The sequence below is a fragment of the Dunckerocampus dactyliophorus genome, chromosome 2 (assembly GCF_027744805.1).
Source record: "Dunckerocampus dactyliophorus isolate RoL2022-P2 chromosome 2, RoL_Ddac_1.1, whole genome shotgun sequence".
NCBI lineage: Eukaryota > Metazoa > Chordata > Actinopteri > Syngnathiformes > Syngnathidae > Dunckerocampus > Dunckerocampus dactyliophorus.
Genome location: NC_072820.1, coordinates 50,184,813 through 50,199,561, shown reverse-complemented (window position 1 = coordinate 50,199,561; position 14,749 = coordinate 50,184,813).

Sequence of the window (14,749 nt, the reverse complement as noted above, 5' to 3'; positions counted from 1 at the left end):
GGTGTGACCGTGAAACGTCAGTAGAGTTTGTTTTAACGTCTCACTATTACCAGTGATGAGCTTCTTTTTACACTTTTCTAAGAACGTTCCAGGTCGTTCCACAAGTCATGAACTTGGAGACGTTCCAAAGTGTACAACTACACTTACGTAGTTACTTATTTCATCAGATGATAAAATCCCGTTGACACGTGCAAGACTGGACGTGGTTTGACGTTCCAACGTGGAAGAGAGGAGCGTGAAGTGGCTGAGGAATGTTCTCCTCCCCAGGGAGCTAAGAAGTCTCGGGCGGGAGCAAGGCTCCTTCAGCCCCTTGAAGACGTGGAATGACGAGACGAAATGCAACACGGTGGGAATACCTCGTGGCGAGTGTGTGCAGCAGGTACAGGAGACACGCTTCGGGCCCTGCTCGTGTTCTAAACGCATCCATTTATCGCCAGTCAGGTTTTTATTTACCAAGCTTTTATTTTGGAGGCCAGGACAGGATAAGTCTTCTGTTGGGAATATTCATGGCAAATGAAAGCCTCATTCTTGAAATGCGTGTGCGCAGCAACAGAACAATTGTCATGGCTGAGAGGGCCATGCCATGGCTGAGAGGGACATGCCATGGCTGAGAGGGACATGCCATGGCTGAGAGGGACATGGAGGACTTGCTATGCTAGCTGTGGCTGTCCGTCCCTGCAGGGATCCCGTAACCTGAGCAATGTGATGTGAGCAAAGAAGAATAGGAGTGTCAAAGTGACTATAGGGGTGTTATTTCATGTCTACAAGGCTCTAATGATGTTCAAGCCGGTATTAGGAAGGTCATAAGCAGGTTTTGTATGCTCAAAGTCAACAAAGCCAATGTCAAAGTCGCATGTTTAGACAGAAGATGTCCAAAAAGAAACAGGGAGCACATGGAGGATGTGGAGGACAGGGCGGACAGGGAGCACATGGAGGATGTGGAGGACAGGGAGGACTGGGAGCACATGGAGGACAGGGAGCACATGGAGGATGTGGAGGACAGGGCGGACAGGGAGCACATGGAGGATGTGGAGGACAGGGAGGACTGGGAGCACATGGAGGACAGGGAGCACATGGAGGATGTGGAGGACAGGGAGGACTGGGAGCACATGGAGGATGTGGAGGACAGGGAGGACTGGGAGCACATGGAGGATGTGGAGGACAGGGAGGACTGGGAGCACATGGAGGATGTGGAGGACAGGTAGCACATGGAGGATGTGGAGGACAGGGAGGACTGGGAGCACATGGAGGATGTGGAGGACAGGGAGCACATGGAGGACAGGGAGGACATGGAGGACAGGGAGGACATCCATGCGTGCTCCTTGTTGTTTGTGTTCCTGATGTGATTTCCTTGCCAGCACACGTGATGTGAGATCCATGCTTTGCCACGTCCGACACTTTAAATGTGGGATGTTGATGCTTCCTGTCTTCCTGTCTTCCTGCCCCCCACTTCTAAGAAAAGTTCCACCCTGTGACCTCCCGAAGTGTCTCACAAGGAAGAGGAGCTTGGAAGGTTTCAAAGTGTTCCTTGTGATCATTAATAAAGCAACAAGACCCGTGACCCTATCTACTATCTTCTATCTACATCTACCGAGCTTCTATCTGAATCTACCTAGCTTCTATCTGCATCTACCTACCTTCTATCTACATCTACCTAGCTTCTATCTGCGTCTACCTCCCTTCTCTCTGCATCTACCTAGCTTCTATCTGCGTCTACCTACCTTCTATCTGCATCTACGTGCCTTCTATCTACATCTACCTAGCTTCTATCTGCATCTAGGTGCCTTCTATCTACATCTACCTAGCTTCTATCTGCATCTACCTAGCTTCTATCTGCATCTACCTACCTTCTATCTACATCTACCTAGCTTCTATCTGCATCTACCTACCTTCTATCTGCATCTACCTACCTTCTATCTACATCTACCTATGCTACATCTACCTACCTTCTATCTACATCTACCTAGCTTAAATCTGCATCTACCAACCTTCTATCTGCATCTACCTACCTTCTATCTACATCTACCTACCTTCTATCTAAATCTACCTAGCTTCAATCTGCATCTACCAACCTTCTATCTGCATCTACCTAGCTTCTATCTACATCTACCTATGCTACATCTACCTACCTTCTATGTACATTTACCTAGCTTCTATTTGCATCTACCCAGCTTCTATCTGCATTTACCTACCTTCTATCTGCATCTACCTAGCTTCTATCTGCATCTACCTAGCTTCGATCTGCATCTACCTACCTTCTGTCTGCATCTACCTACCTTCTATCTACATCTACCTACCTTCTATCTGCATCTACCTACCTTCTATCTACATCTACCTAGCTTCTATCGGCATCTACTTAGCTTCTATCTGCATCTACCTAGCTTCTATCTGCATCGACCTACCTTCTATCTGCATCTACCTAGCTTCTATCTGCATCTACCTAGCTTCTATCTGCATCTACATAGGTTCTGTCTGCATCTACCTAGCTTCTATCTGCATCTACCTAGCTTCTATCTGCATCTACATAGGTTCTGTCTGCATCTACCTAGCTTCTATCTGCATCTACCTCCCTTCTATCTGCATCTACCTAGCTTCTATCTACATCTACCTAGCTTCTATCTGCATCTACCTAGCTTCTATCTGCATCTACCTAGCTTCTATCTGCATCTACCTCCCTTCTATCTGAATCTACCTAGCTTCTATCTGCATCTACCTACCTTCTATCTGCATCTACCTACCTTCTATCTACATCTACCTACCTTCTATCTGCATCTACCTACCTTCTATCTACATCTACCTAGCTTCTATCGGCATCTACTTAGCTTCTATCTGCATCTACCTAGCTTCTATCTGCATCGACCTACCTTCTATCTGCATCTACCTAGCTTCTATCTGCATCTACCTAGCTTCTATCTTAATCTACCTAGCTTCTATCTGCATCTACCTAGCTTCTATCTGCGTCTACCTCCCTTCTATCTGCATCTACCTAGCTTCTATCTGCGTCTACCTACCTTCTATCTGCATCTACGTGCCTTCTATCTACATCTACCTAGCTTCTATCTGCATCTACGTGCCTTCTATCTACATCTACCTAGCTTCTATCTGCATCTACCTAGCTTCTATCTGCATCTACCTACCTTCTATCTACATCTACCTAGCTTCTATCTGCATCTACCTACCTTCTATCTGCATCTACCTACCTTCTATCTACATCTACCTATGCTACATCTACCTACCTTCTATCTACATCTACCTAGCTTCTATTTGCATCTACCCAGCTTCTATCTGCATCTACCTACCTTCTATCTGCATCTACCTAGCTTCTATCTGAATCTACCTAGCTTCTATCTGCATCTACCTAGCTTCTATCTGCATCTACCTAGCTTCTATCTGAATCTACCTAGCTTCTATCTACATCTACCTAGCTTCTATCTGAATCTACCTAGCTTCTATCTGCATCTACCTACCTTCTATCTACATCTACCTAGCTTCTATCTGCGTCTACCTCCCTTCTCTCTGCATCTACCTAGCTTCTATCTGCGTCTACCTACCTTCTATCTGCATCTACGTGCCTTCTATCTACATCTACCTAGCTTCTATCTGCATCTAGGTGCCTTCTATCTACATCTACCTAGCTTCTATCTGCATCTACCTAGCTTCTATCTGCATCTACCTACCTTCTATCTACATCTACCTAGCTTCTATCTGCATCTACCTACCTTCTATCTGCATCTACCTACCTTCTATCTACATCTACCTATGCTACATCTACCTACCTTCTATCTACATCTACCTAGCTTCAATCTGCATCTACCAACCTTCTATCTGCATCTACCTACCTTCTATCTACATCTACCTACCTTCTATCTAAATCTACCTAGCTTCAATCTGCATCTACCAACCTTCTATCTGCATCTACCTAGCTTCTATCTACATCTACCTATGCTACATCTACCTACCTTCTATGTACATCTACCTAGCTTCTATTTGCATCTACCCAGCTTCTATCTGCATTTACCTACCTTCTATCTGCATCTACCTAGCTTCTATCTGCATCTACCTAGCTTCGATCTGCATCTACCTACCTTCTATCTGCATCTACCTACCTTCTATCTACATCTACCTACCTTCTATCTGCATCTACCTACCTTCTATCTACATCTACCTAGCTTCTATCGGCATCTACTTAGCTTCTATCTGCATCTACCTAGCTTCTATCTGCATCGACCTACCTTCTATCTGCATCTACCTAGCTTCTATCTGCATCTACCTAGCTTCTATCTGCATCTACATAGGTTCTGTCTGCATCTACCTAGCTTCTATCTGCATCTACCTCCCTTCTATCTGCATCTACCTAGCTTCTATCTACATCTACCTAGCTTCTATCTGCATCTACCTAGCTTCTATCTGCATCTACCTCCCTTCTATCTGAATCTACCTAGCTTCTATCTGCATCTACCTACCTTCTATCTGCATCTACCTACCTTCTATCTACATCTACCTACCTTCTATCTGCATCTACCTACCTTCTATCTACATCTACCTAGCTTCTATCGGCATCTACTTAGCTTCTATCTGCATCTACCTAGCTTCTATCTGCATCGACCTACCTTCTATCTGCATCTACCTAGCTTCTATCTGCATCTACCTAGCTTCTATCTGAATCTACCTAACTTCTATCTGCATCTACCTAGCTTCTATCTGCGTCTACCTCCCTTCTATCTGCATCTACCTAGCTTCTATCTGCGTCTACCTACCTTCTATCTGCATCTACGTGCCTTCTATCTACATCTACCTAGCTTCTATCTGCATCTACGTGCCTTCTATCTACATCTACCTAGCTTCTATCTCCATCTACCTAGCTTCTATCTGCATCTACCTACCTTCTATCTACATCTACCTAGCTTCTATCTGCATCTACCTACCTTCTATCTGCATCTACCTACCTTCTATCTACATCTACCTATGCTACATCTACCTACCTTCTATCTACATCTACCTAGCTTCTATTTGCATCTACCCAGCTTCTATCTGCATCTACCTACCTTCTATCTGCATCTACCTAGCTTCTATCTGCATCTACCTAGCTTCGATCTGCATCTACCTACCTTCTATCTGCATCTACCTAGTTTCTATCTGCGTCTACCTAGCTTCTATCTGCATCTACCTACCTTCTATCTACATCTACCTAACTTCTATCTGAATCTACCGAGCTTCTATCTACATCTACCTAGCTTCTATCTGCATCTACCTACCTCCTATCTGCATCTACCTAGCTTCTATCTGAATCTACCTAGCTTCTATCTGCATCTACCTAGCTTCTATCTGAATCTACCTAGCTTCTATTTGCATCTACCTAGCTTCTATCTGCATCTACCTCCCTTCTATCTGCATCTACCTAGCTTCTATCTGCATCTACCAACCTTCTATCTACATCTACCTACCTTCTATCTGCATCTACCTACCTTCTATCTACATCTACCTAGCTTCTATCGGCATCTACTTAGCTTCTATCTGCATCTACCTAGCTTCTATCTGCATCTACCTAGCTTCTGTCTGCATCTACCTAGCTTCTATCTGCATCTACCTCCCTTCTATCTGCATCTACCTCCCTTCTATCTACATCTACCTAGCTTCTCTCGGCATCTACCTAGCTTCTATCTGCATCTACCTAGCTTCTATCTGCATCTACCTAGCTTCTATCTGAATCTACCTAGCTTCTATCGGCATCTACCTAGCTTCTATCTGCATCTACCTAGCTTCTATCTGCGTCTACCTCCCTTCTATCTGCATCTACCTAGCTTCTATCTGCGTCTACCTACCTTCTATCTGCATCTACGTGCCTTCTATCTACATCTACCTAGCTTCTATCTGCATCTACGTGCCTTCTATCTACATCTACCTAGCTTCTATCTGCATCTACCTAGCTTCTATCTGCATCTACCTACCTTCTATCTACATCTACCTAGCTTCTATCTGCATCTACCTACCTTCTATCTGCATCTACCTACCTTCTATCTACATCTACCTATGCTACATCTACCTACCTTCTATCTACATCTACCTAGCTTCTATTTGCATCTACCCAGCTTCTATCTGCATCTACCTACCTTCTATCTGCATCTACCTAGCTTCTATCTGCATCTACCTAGCTTCGATCTGCATCTACCTACCTTCTATCTGCATCTACCTAGTTTCTATCTGCGTCTACCTAGCTTCTATCTGCATCTACCTACCTTCTATCTACATCTACCTAACTTCTATCTGAATCTACCGAGCTTCTATCTACATCTACCTAGCTTCTATCTGCATCTACCTACCTCCTATCTGCATCTACCTAGCTTCTATCTGCATCTACCTAGCTTCTATCTGAATCTACCTTGCTTCTATCTGCATCTACCTAGCTTCTATCTGCATCTACATAGCTTCTGTCTGCATCTACCTAGCTTCTATCTGCATCTACCTCCCTTCTATCTGCATCTACCTCCCTTCTATCTGCATCTACCTAGCTTCTATCTACATCTACCTAGCTTCTATCTGCATCTACCTAGCTTCTATCTGCATCTACCTCCCTTCTATCTGAATCTACCTAGCTTCTATCTGCATCTACCTACCTTCTATCTGCATCTACCTACCTTCTATCTACATCTACCTACCTTCTATCTGCATCTACCTACCTTCTATCTACATCTACCTAGCTTCTATCGGCATCTACTTAGCTTCTATCTGCATCTACCTAGCTTCTATCTGCATCGACCTACCTTCTATCTGCATCTACCTAGCTTCTATCTGCATCTACCTAGCTTCTATCTGCATCTACCTAGCTTCTATCTGAATCTACCTAGCTTCTATCTGCATCTACCTAGCTTCTATCTGCGTCTACCTCCCTTCTATCTGCATCTACCTAGCTTCTATCTGCGTCTACCTACCTTCTATCTGCATCTACGTGCCTTCTATCTACATCTACCTAGCTTCTATCTGCATCTACGTGCCTTCTATCTACATCTACCTAGCTTCTATCTGCATCTACCTAGCTTCTATCTGCATCTACCTACCTTCTATCTACATCTACCTAGCTTCTATCTGCATCTACCTACCTTCTATCTGCATCTACCTACCTTCTATCTACATCTACCTATGCTACATCTACCTACCTTCTATCTACATCTACCTAGCTTCTATTTGCATCTACCCAGCTTCTATCTGCATCTACCTACCTTCTATCTGCATCTACCTAGCTTCTATCTGCATCTACCTAGCTTCGATCTGCATCTACCTACCTTCTATCTGCATCTACCTAGTTTCTATCTGCGTCTACCTAGCTTCTATCTGCATCTACCTACCTTCTATCTACATCTACCTAACTTCTATCTGAATCTACCGAGCTTCTATCTACATCTACCTAGCTTCTATCTGCATCTACCTACCTCCTATCTGCATCTACCTAGCTTCTATCTGCATCTACCTAGCTTCTATCTGAATCTACCTAGCTTCTATCTGCATCTACCTAGCTTCTATCTGAATCTACCTAGCTTCTATTTGCATCTACCTAGCTTCTATCTGCATCTACCTCCCTTCTATCTGCATCTACCGAGCTTCTATCTGCATCTACCAACCTTCTATCTGCATCTACCTACCTTCTATCTGCATCTACCTACCTTCTATCTACATCTACCTAGCTTCTATCGGCATCTACTTAGCTTCTATCGGCATCTACTTAGCTTCTATCTGCATCTACCTAGCTTCTATCTGCATCGACCTACCTTCTATCTGCATCTACCTAGCTTCTATCTGCATCTACCTAGCTTCTATCTGCGTCTACCTACCTTCTATCTGCATCTACGTGCCTTCTATCTACATCTACCTAGCTTCTATCTGCATCTACGTGCCTTCTATCTACATCTACCTAGCTTCTATCTGCATCTACCTAGCTTCTATCTGCATCTACCTCCCTTCTATCTGCATCTACCTAGCTTCTATCTGCATCTACCTCCCTTCTATCTGCATCTACCTAGGTTCTATCTGCATCTACCTGCCTTCTATCTGCATCTACCTAGCTTCTATCTGCATCTACCTGCCTTCTATCTGCATCTACCTAGCTTCTATCTGCATCTACCTAGCTTCTATCTGAATCTACCTAGCTTCTATCTGCATCTACCTAGCTTCTATCTGCATCTACCTAGCTTCTATCTGAATCTACCTAGCTTCTATCTGCATCTACCTACCTTCTATCTGCATCTACCTACCTTCTATCTGCGTCTACCTACCTTCTATCTACATCTAACTATGCTACATCTACCTACCTTCTATCTACATCTACCTAGCTTCAATCTGCATCTACCAACCTTCTATCTGCATCTACCTACCTTCTATCTACATCTACCTACCTTCTATCTAAATCTACCTAGCTTCAATCTGCATCTACCAACCTTCTATCTGCATCTACCTAGCTTCTATCTACATCTACCTATGCTACATCTACCTACCTTCTATGTACATCTACCTAGCTTCTATTTGCATCTACCCAGCTTCTATCTGCATTTACCTACCTTCTATCTGCATCTACCTAGCTTCTATCTGCATCTACCTAGCTTCGATCTGCATCTACCTACCTTCTATCTGCATCTACCTAGTTTCTATCTGCGTCTACCTAGCTTCTATCTGCATCTACCTACCTTCTATCTACATCTACCTACCTTCTATCTGAATCTACCGAGCTTCTATCTACATCTACCTAGCTTCTATCTGCATCTACCTCCCTCCTATCTGCATCTACCTAGCTTCTATCTGCATCTACCTAGCTTCTATCTGAATCTACCTAGCTTCTATCTGCATCTACCTACCTTCTATCTGCATCTACCTAGCTTCTATCTGCATCTACCTAGCTTCTATCTGCATCTACCTAGCTTCTGTCTGCATCTACCTAGCTTCTATCTGCATCTACCTCCCTTCTATCTGCATCTACCTCCCTTCTATCTGCATCTACCTAGCTTCTATCTACATCTACCTAGCTTCTATCTGCATCTACCTAGCTTCTATCTGCATCTACCTCCCTTCTATCTGAATCTACCTAGCTTCTATCTGCATCTACCTACCTTCTATCTACATCTACCTACCTTCTATCTGCATCTACCTACCTTCTATCTACATCTACCTAGCTTCTATCGGCATCTACTTAGCTTCTATCTGCATCTACCTAGCTTCTATCTGCATCGACCTACCTTCTATCTGCATCTACCTAGCTTCTATCTGCATCTACCTAGCTTCTATCTGCATCTACCTAGCTTCTATCTGAATCTACCTAGCTTCTATCTGCATCTACCTAGCTTCTATCTGCATCTACCTAGCTTCTATCTGAATCTACCTAGCTTCTATCTGCATCTACCTACCTTCTATCTGCATCTACCTACCTTCTATCTGCGTCTACCTACCTTCTATCTACATCTACCTATGCTACATCTACCTACCTTCTATCTACATCTACCTAGCTTCAATCTGCATCTACCAACCTTCTATCTGCATCTACCTACCTTCTATCTACATCTACCTACCTTCTATCTAAATCTACCTAGCTTCAATCTGCATCTACCAACCTTCTATCTGCATCTACCTAGCTTCTATCTACATCTACCTATGCTACATCTACCTACCTTCTATGTACATCTACCTAGCTTCTATTTGCATCTACCCAGCTTCTATCTGCATTTACCTACCTTCTATCTGCATCTACCTAGCTTCTATCTGCATCTACCTAGCTTCGATCTGCATCTACCTACCTTCTATCTGCATCTACCTAGTTTCTATCTGCGTCTACCTAGCTTCTATCTGCATCTACCTACCTTCTATCTACATCTACCTACCTTCTATCTGAATCTACCGAGCTTCTATCTACATCTACCTAGCTTCTATCTGCATCTACCTACCTCCTATCTGCATCTACCTAGCTTCTATCTGCATCTACCTAGCTTCTATCTGAATCTACCTAGCTTCTATCTGCATCTACCTACCTTCTATCTGCATCTACCTAGCTTCTATCTGCATCTACCTAGCTTCTATCTGCATCTACCTAGCTTCTGTCTGCATCTACCTAGCTTCTATCTGCATCTACCTCCCTTCTATCTGCATCTACCTCCCTTCTATCTGCATCTACCTAGCTTCTATCTACATCTACCTAGCTTCTATCTGCATCTACCTAGCTTCTATCTGCATCTACCTCCCTTCTATCTGAATCTACCTAGCTTCTATCTGCATCTACCTACCTTCTATCTACATCTACCTACCTTCTATCTGCATCTACCTACCTTCTATCTACATCTACCTAGCTTCTATCGGCATCTACTTAGCTTCTATCTGCATCTACCTAGCTTCTATCTGCATCGACCTACCTTCTATCTGCATCTACCTAGCTTCTATCTGCATCTACCTAGCTTCTATCTGCATCTACCTAGCTTCTATCTGAATCTACCTAGCTTCTATCTGCATCTACCTAGCTTCTATCTGCATCTACCTAGCTTCTATCTGAATCTACCTAGCTTCTATCTGCATCTACCTACCTTCTATCTGCATCTACCTACCTTCTATCTGCATCTACCTACCTTCTATCTACATCTACCTATGCTACATCTACCTACCTTCTATCTACATCTACCTAGCTTCAATCTGCATCTACCAACGTTCTATCTGCATCTACCTACCTTCTATCTACATCTACCTACCTTCTATCTAAATCTACCTAGCTTCAATCTGCATCTACCAACCTTCTATCTGCATCTACCTAGCTTCTATCTACATCTACCTATGCTACATCTACCTACCTTCTATGTACATCTACCTAGCTTCTATTTGCATCTACCCAGCTTCTATCTGCATTTACCTACCTTCTATCTGCATCTACCTAGCTTCTATCTGCATCTACCTAGCTTCGATCTGCATCTACCTACCTTCTATCTGCATCTACCTAGTTTCTATCTGCGTCTACCTAGCTTCTATCTGCATCTACCTACCTTCTATCTACATCTACCTACCTTCTATCTGAATCTACCGAGCTTCTATCTACATCTACCTAGCTTCTATCTGCATCTACCTACCTCCTATCTGCATCTACCTAGCTTCTATCTGCATCTACCTAGCTTCTATCTGAATCTACCTAGCTTCTATCTGCATCTACCTAGCTTCTATCTGAATCTACCTAGCTTCTATCTGCATCTACCTAGCTTCTATCTGCATCTACCTCCCTTCTATCTGCATCTACCTAGCTTCTATCTGCATCTACCAACCTTCTATCTACATCTACCTACCTTCTATCTGCATCTACCTACCTTCTATCTGCATCTACCTACCTTCTATCTACATCTACCTACCTTCTATCTGCATCTACCTACCTTCTATCTACATCTACCTAGCTTCTATCGGCATCTACTTAGCTTCTATCTGCATCTACCTAGCTTCTATCTGCATCGACCTACCTTCTATCTGCATCTACCTAGCTTCTATCTGCATCTACCTAGCTTCTATCTGCATCTACCTCCCTTCTATCTGCATCTACCTCCCTTCTATCTGCATCTACCTAGCTTCTATCTACATCTACCTAGCTTCTATCTGCATCTACCTAGCTTCTATCTGCATCTACCTAGCTTCTATCTGCATCTACCTCCCTTCTATCTGAATCTACCTAGCTTCTATCTGCATCTACCTACCTTCTATCTGCATCTACCTACCTTCTATCTACATCTACCTAGCTTCTATCGGCATCTACTTAGCTTCTATCTGCATCTACCTAGCTTCTATCTGCATCGACCTACCTTCTATCTGCATCTACCTAGCTTCTATCTGCATCTACCTAGCTTCTATCTGCGTCTACCTCCCTTCTATCTGCATCTACCTAGCTTCTATCTGCGTCTACCTACCTTCTATCTGCATCTACGTGCCTTCTATCTACATCTACCTAGCTTCTATCTGCATCTACGTGCCTTCTATCTACATCTACCTAGCTTCTATCTGCATCTACCTAGCTTCTATCTGCATCTACCTCCCTTCTATCTGCATCTACCTAGCTTCTATCTGCATCTACCTCCCTTCTATCTGCATCTACCTAGGTTCTATCTGCATCTACCTGCCTTCTATCTGCATCTACCTAGCTTCTATCTGCATCTACCTGCCTTCTATCTGCATCTACCTAGCTTCTATCTGCATCTACCTACCTTCTATCTGCATCTACCTGCCTTCTATCTACATCTACCTAGCTTCTATCTACATCTACCTAGCTTCTATCTGCATCTACCTACCTTCTATCTGCATCTACCTGCCTTCTATCTGCATCTACCTAGCTTCTATCTGCATCTACCTACCTTCTATCTGCATCTACCTGCCTTCTATCTGCATCTACCTAGCTTCTATCTGCATCTACCTACCTTCTATCTGCATCTACCTGCCTTCTATCTGCATCTACCTACCTTCTATCTACATCTACCTAGCTTCTATCGGCATCTACTTAGCTTCTATCTGCATCTACCTAGCTTCTATCTGCATCGACCTACCTTCTATCTGCATCTACCTAGCTTCTATCTGCATCTACCTAGCTTCTATCTGCATCTACCTAGCTTCTGTCTGCATCTACCTAGCTTCTATCTGCATCTACCTCCCTTCTATCTGCATCTACCTCCCTTCTATCTGCATCTACCTAGCTTCTATCTACATCTACCTAGCTTCTATCTGCATCTACCTAGCTTCTATCTGCATCTACCTAGCTTCTATCTGCATCTACCTCCCTTCTATCTGCATCTACCTAGCTTCTATCTGCATCTACCTACCTTCTATCTGCATCTACCTACCTTCTATCTACATCTACCTACCTTCTATCTGCATCTACCTACCTTCTATCTACATCTACCTAGCTTCTATCGGCATCTACTTAGCTTCTATCTGCATCTACCTAGCTTCTATCTGCATCGACCTACCTTCTATCTGCATCTACCTAGCTTCTATCTGCATCTACCTAGCTTCTATCTGCATCTACCTAGCTTCTATCTGAATCTACCTAGCTTCTATCTGCATCTACCTAGCTTCTATCTGCGTCTACCTCCCTTCTATCTGCATCTACCTAGCTTCTATCTGCGTCTACCTACCTTCTATCTGCATCTACGTGCCTTCTATCTACATCTACCTAGCTTCTATCTGCATCTACCTAGCTTCTATCTGCATCTACCTACCTTCTATCTACATCTACCTAGCTTCTATCTGCATCTACCTACCTTCTATCTGCATCTACCTCCCTTCTATCTGCATCTACCTCCCTTCTATCTGCATCTACCTAGCTTCTATCTGCATCTACCTAGCTTCTATCTGCATCTACCTACCTTCTATCTGCATCTACCTAGCTTCTATCTGCATCTACCTCCCTTCTATCTGCATCTACCTAGGTTCTATCTGCATCTACCTGCCTTCTATCTGCATCTACCTACCTTCTATCTGCATCTACCTAGCTTCTATCTGCATCTACCTGCCTTCTATCTACATCTACCTAGCTTCTATCTACATCTACCAATGCTACATCTACCTACCTTCTATGTGCATCTACCTATGCTTCATGTAGCTAGCGTCTTTGTGTATCTAGGTATGCGTCATCTAGCTAGTGTCTATGTGCAGTACATCTACGTAGAGTGTAGTGTAGTGGTTTGTGATAACAAAGAGTGTAATAGTTTGAGATATTTTCTGTGTTGAGGTTTGCAGGTGAGCAGGAGGTGAGCAGGAGGTGAACAGGAGGTGAGGAGGAGGTGAGGGAGCTACCGTATCAGCAAGGTCACCACCAGGCTCTCCAAAGGCCAAGAATGTTTTTCCAGAGCGCGTCCTTGGAGGAAAAAGTCCAGAGATGACGAGGCGTATCCCATCTGCGGGTTAATCGTCAACCGCCATGTGCCAGGAAGTCATGTGAGGCCTGCGTACGGATCATGGGAACGCGGCGCCGCCGACAGGTTCACACTCCCGGCTGACTGGGAGAACAATAAGGTTCAGGCGTGATTCATCCCGGGGTTCTTCCTCGAGGCCAACACGCTCCGCTCGGGCCCGCTTCCCCTTCCCGCTCGTGTGAGGCGACCCGGGCCAAGATTCCTTCCTGGTGCCACCGCCGCACTTTGCCAAAATACAGTACGTCTGACGGATGCTCCTGCGGGGTCAGCGCGCCCTCACATTTTTAGCTGCTGTGGGACGCCGAGGGCCTTGCACCGAGGCCGGCCTGCGCGGCGAATGTGCTACCGCAGCTACTGTGCATCACAATACATCCCAACACGCACGCATGACACCCCCCAGACACCCCACTGCAGCGCAGTAGTGCCCAGATTTGACTGAGAGTAGCAGGCGGTGGTTTCAGGGCGTTGAGACAGAATGTGTTGAGAAAATGGTTGCTGTCGCGCTGCGGTGCTAAAGAATGAAAGATACGCTCTGTAGTTGTTGCACGGCCATGAGACCAAGCGGAATATTCATTATTCTGCTTTATTTTGGGAGAATGATCTCTTCGTTGTAATGTTGTAATTATTGGACTTGCATGAGTGCTGATTTGTCTTCATGTGTTGATTGTACTTCTTCTAGATTATTATGACAATTACGTTGGTGTGCAGACCGTTCTGAATATTTGAGGGTTTTTTTTAATTTATGAATCATCATTTTTTCCTTCATTCTAATATTTTTTTATTTGTTATAATTAATTGTCTTCATTATTTTTTTGTAATGTATATTTCTTGTGAAAATCTTTCTT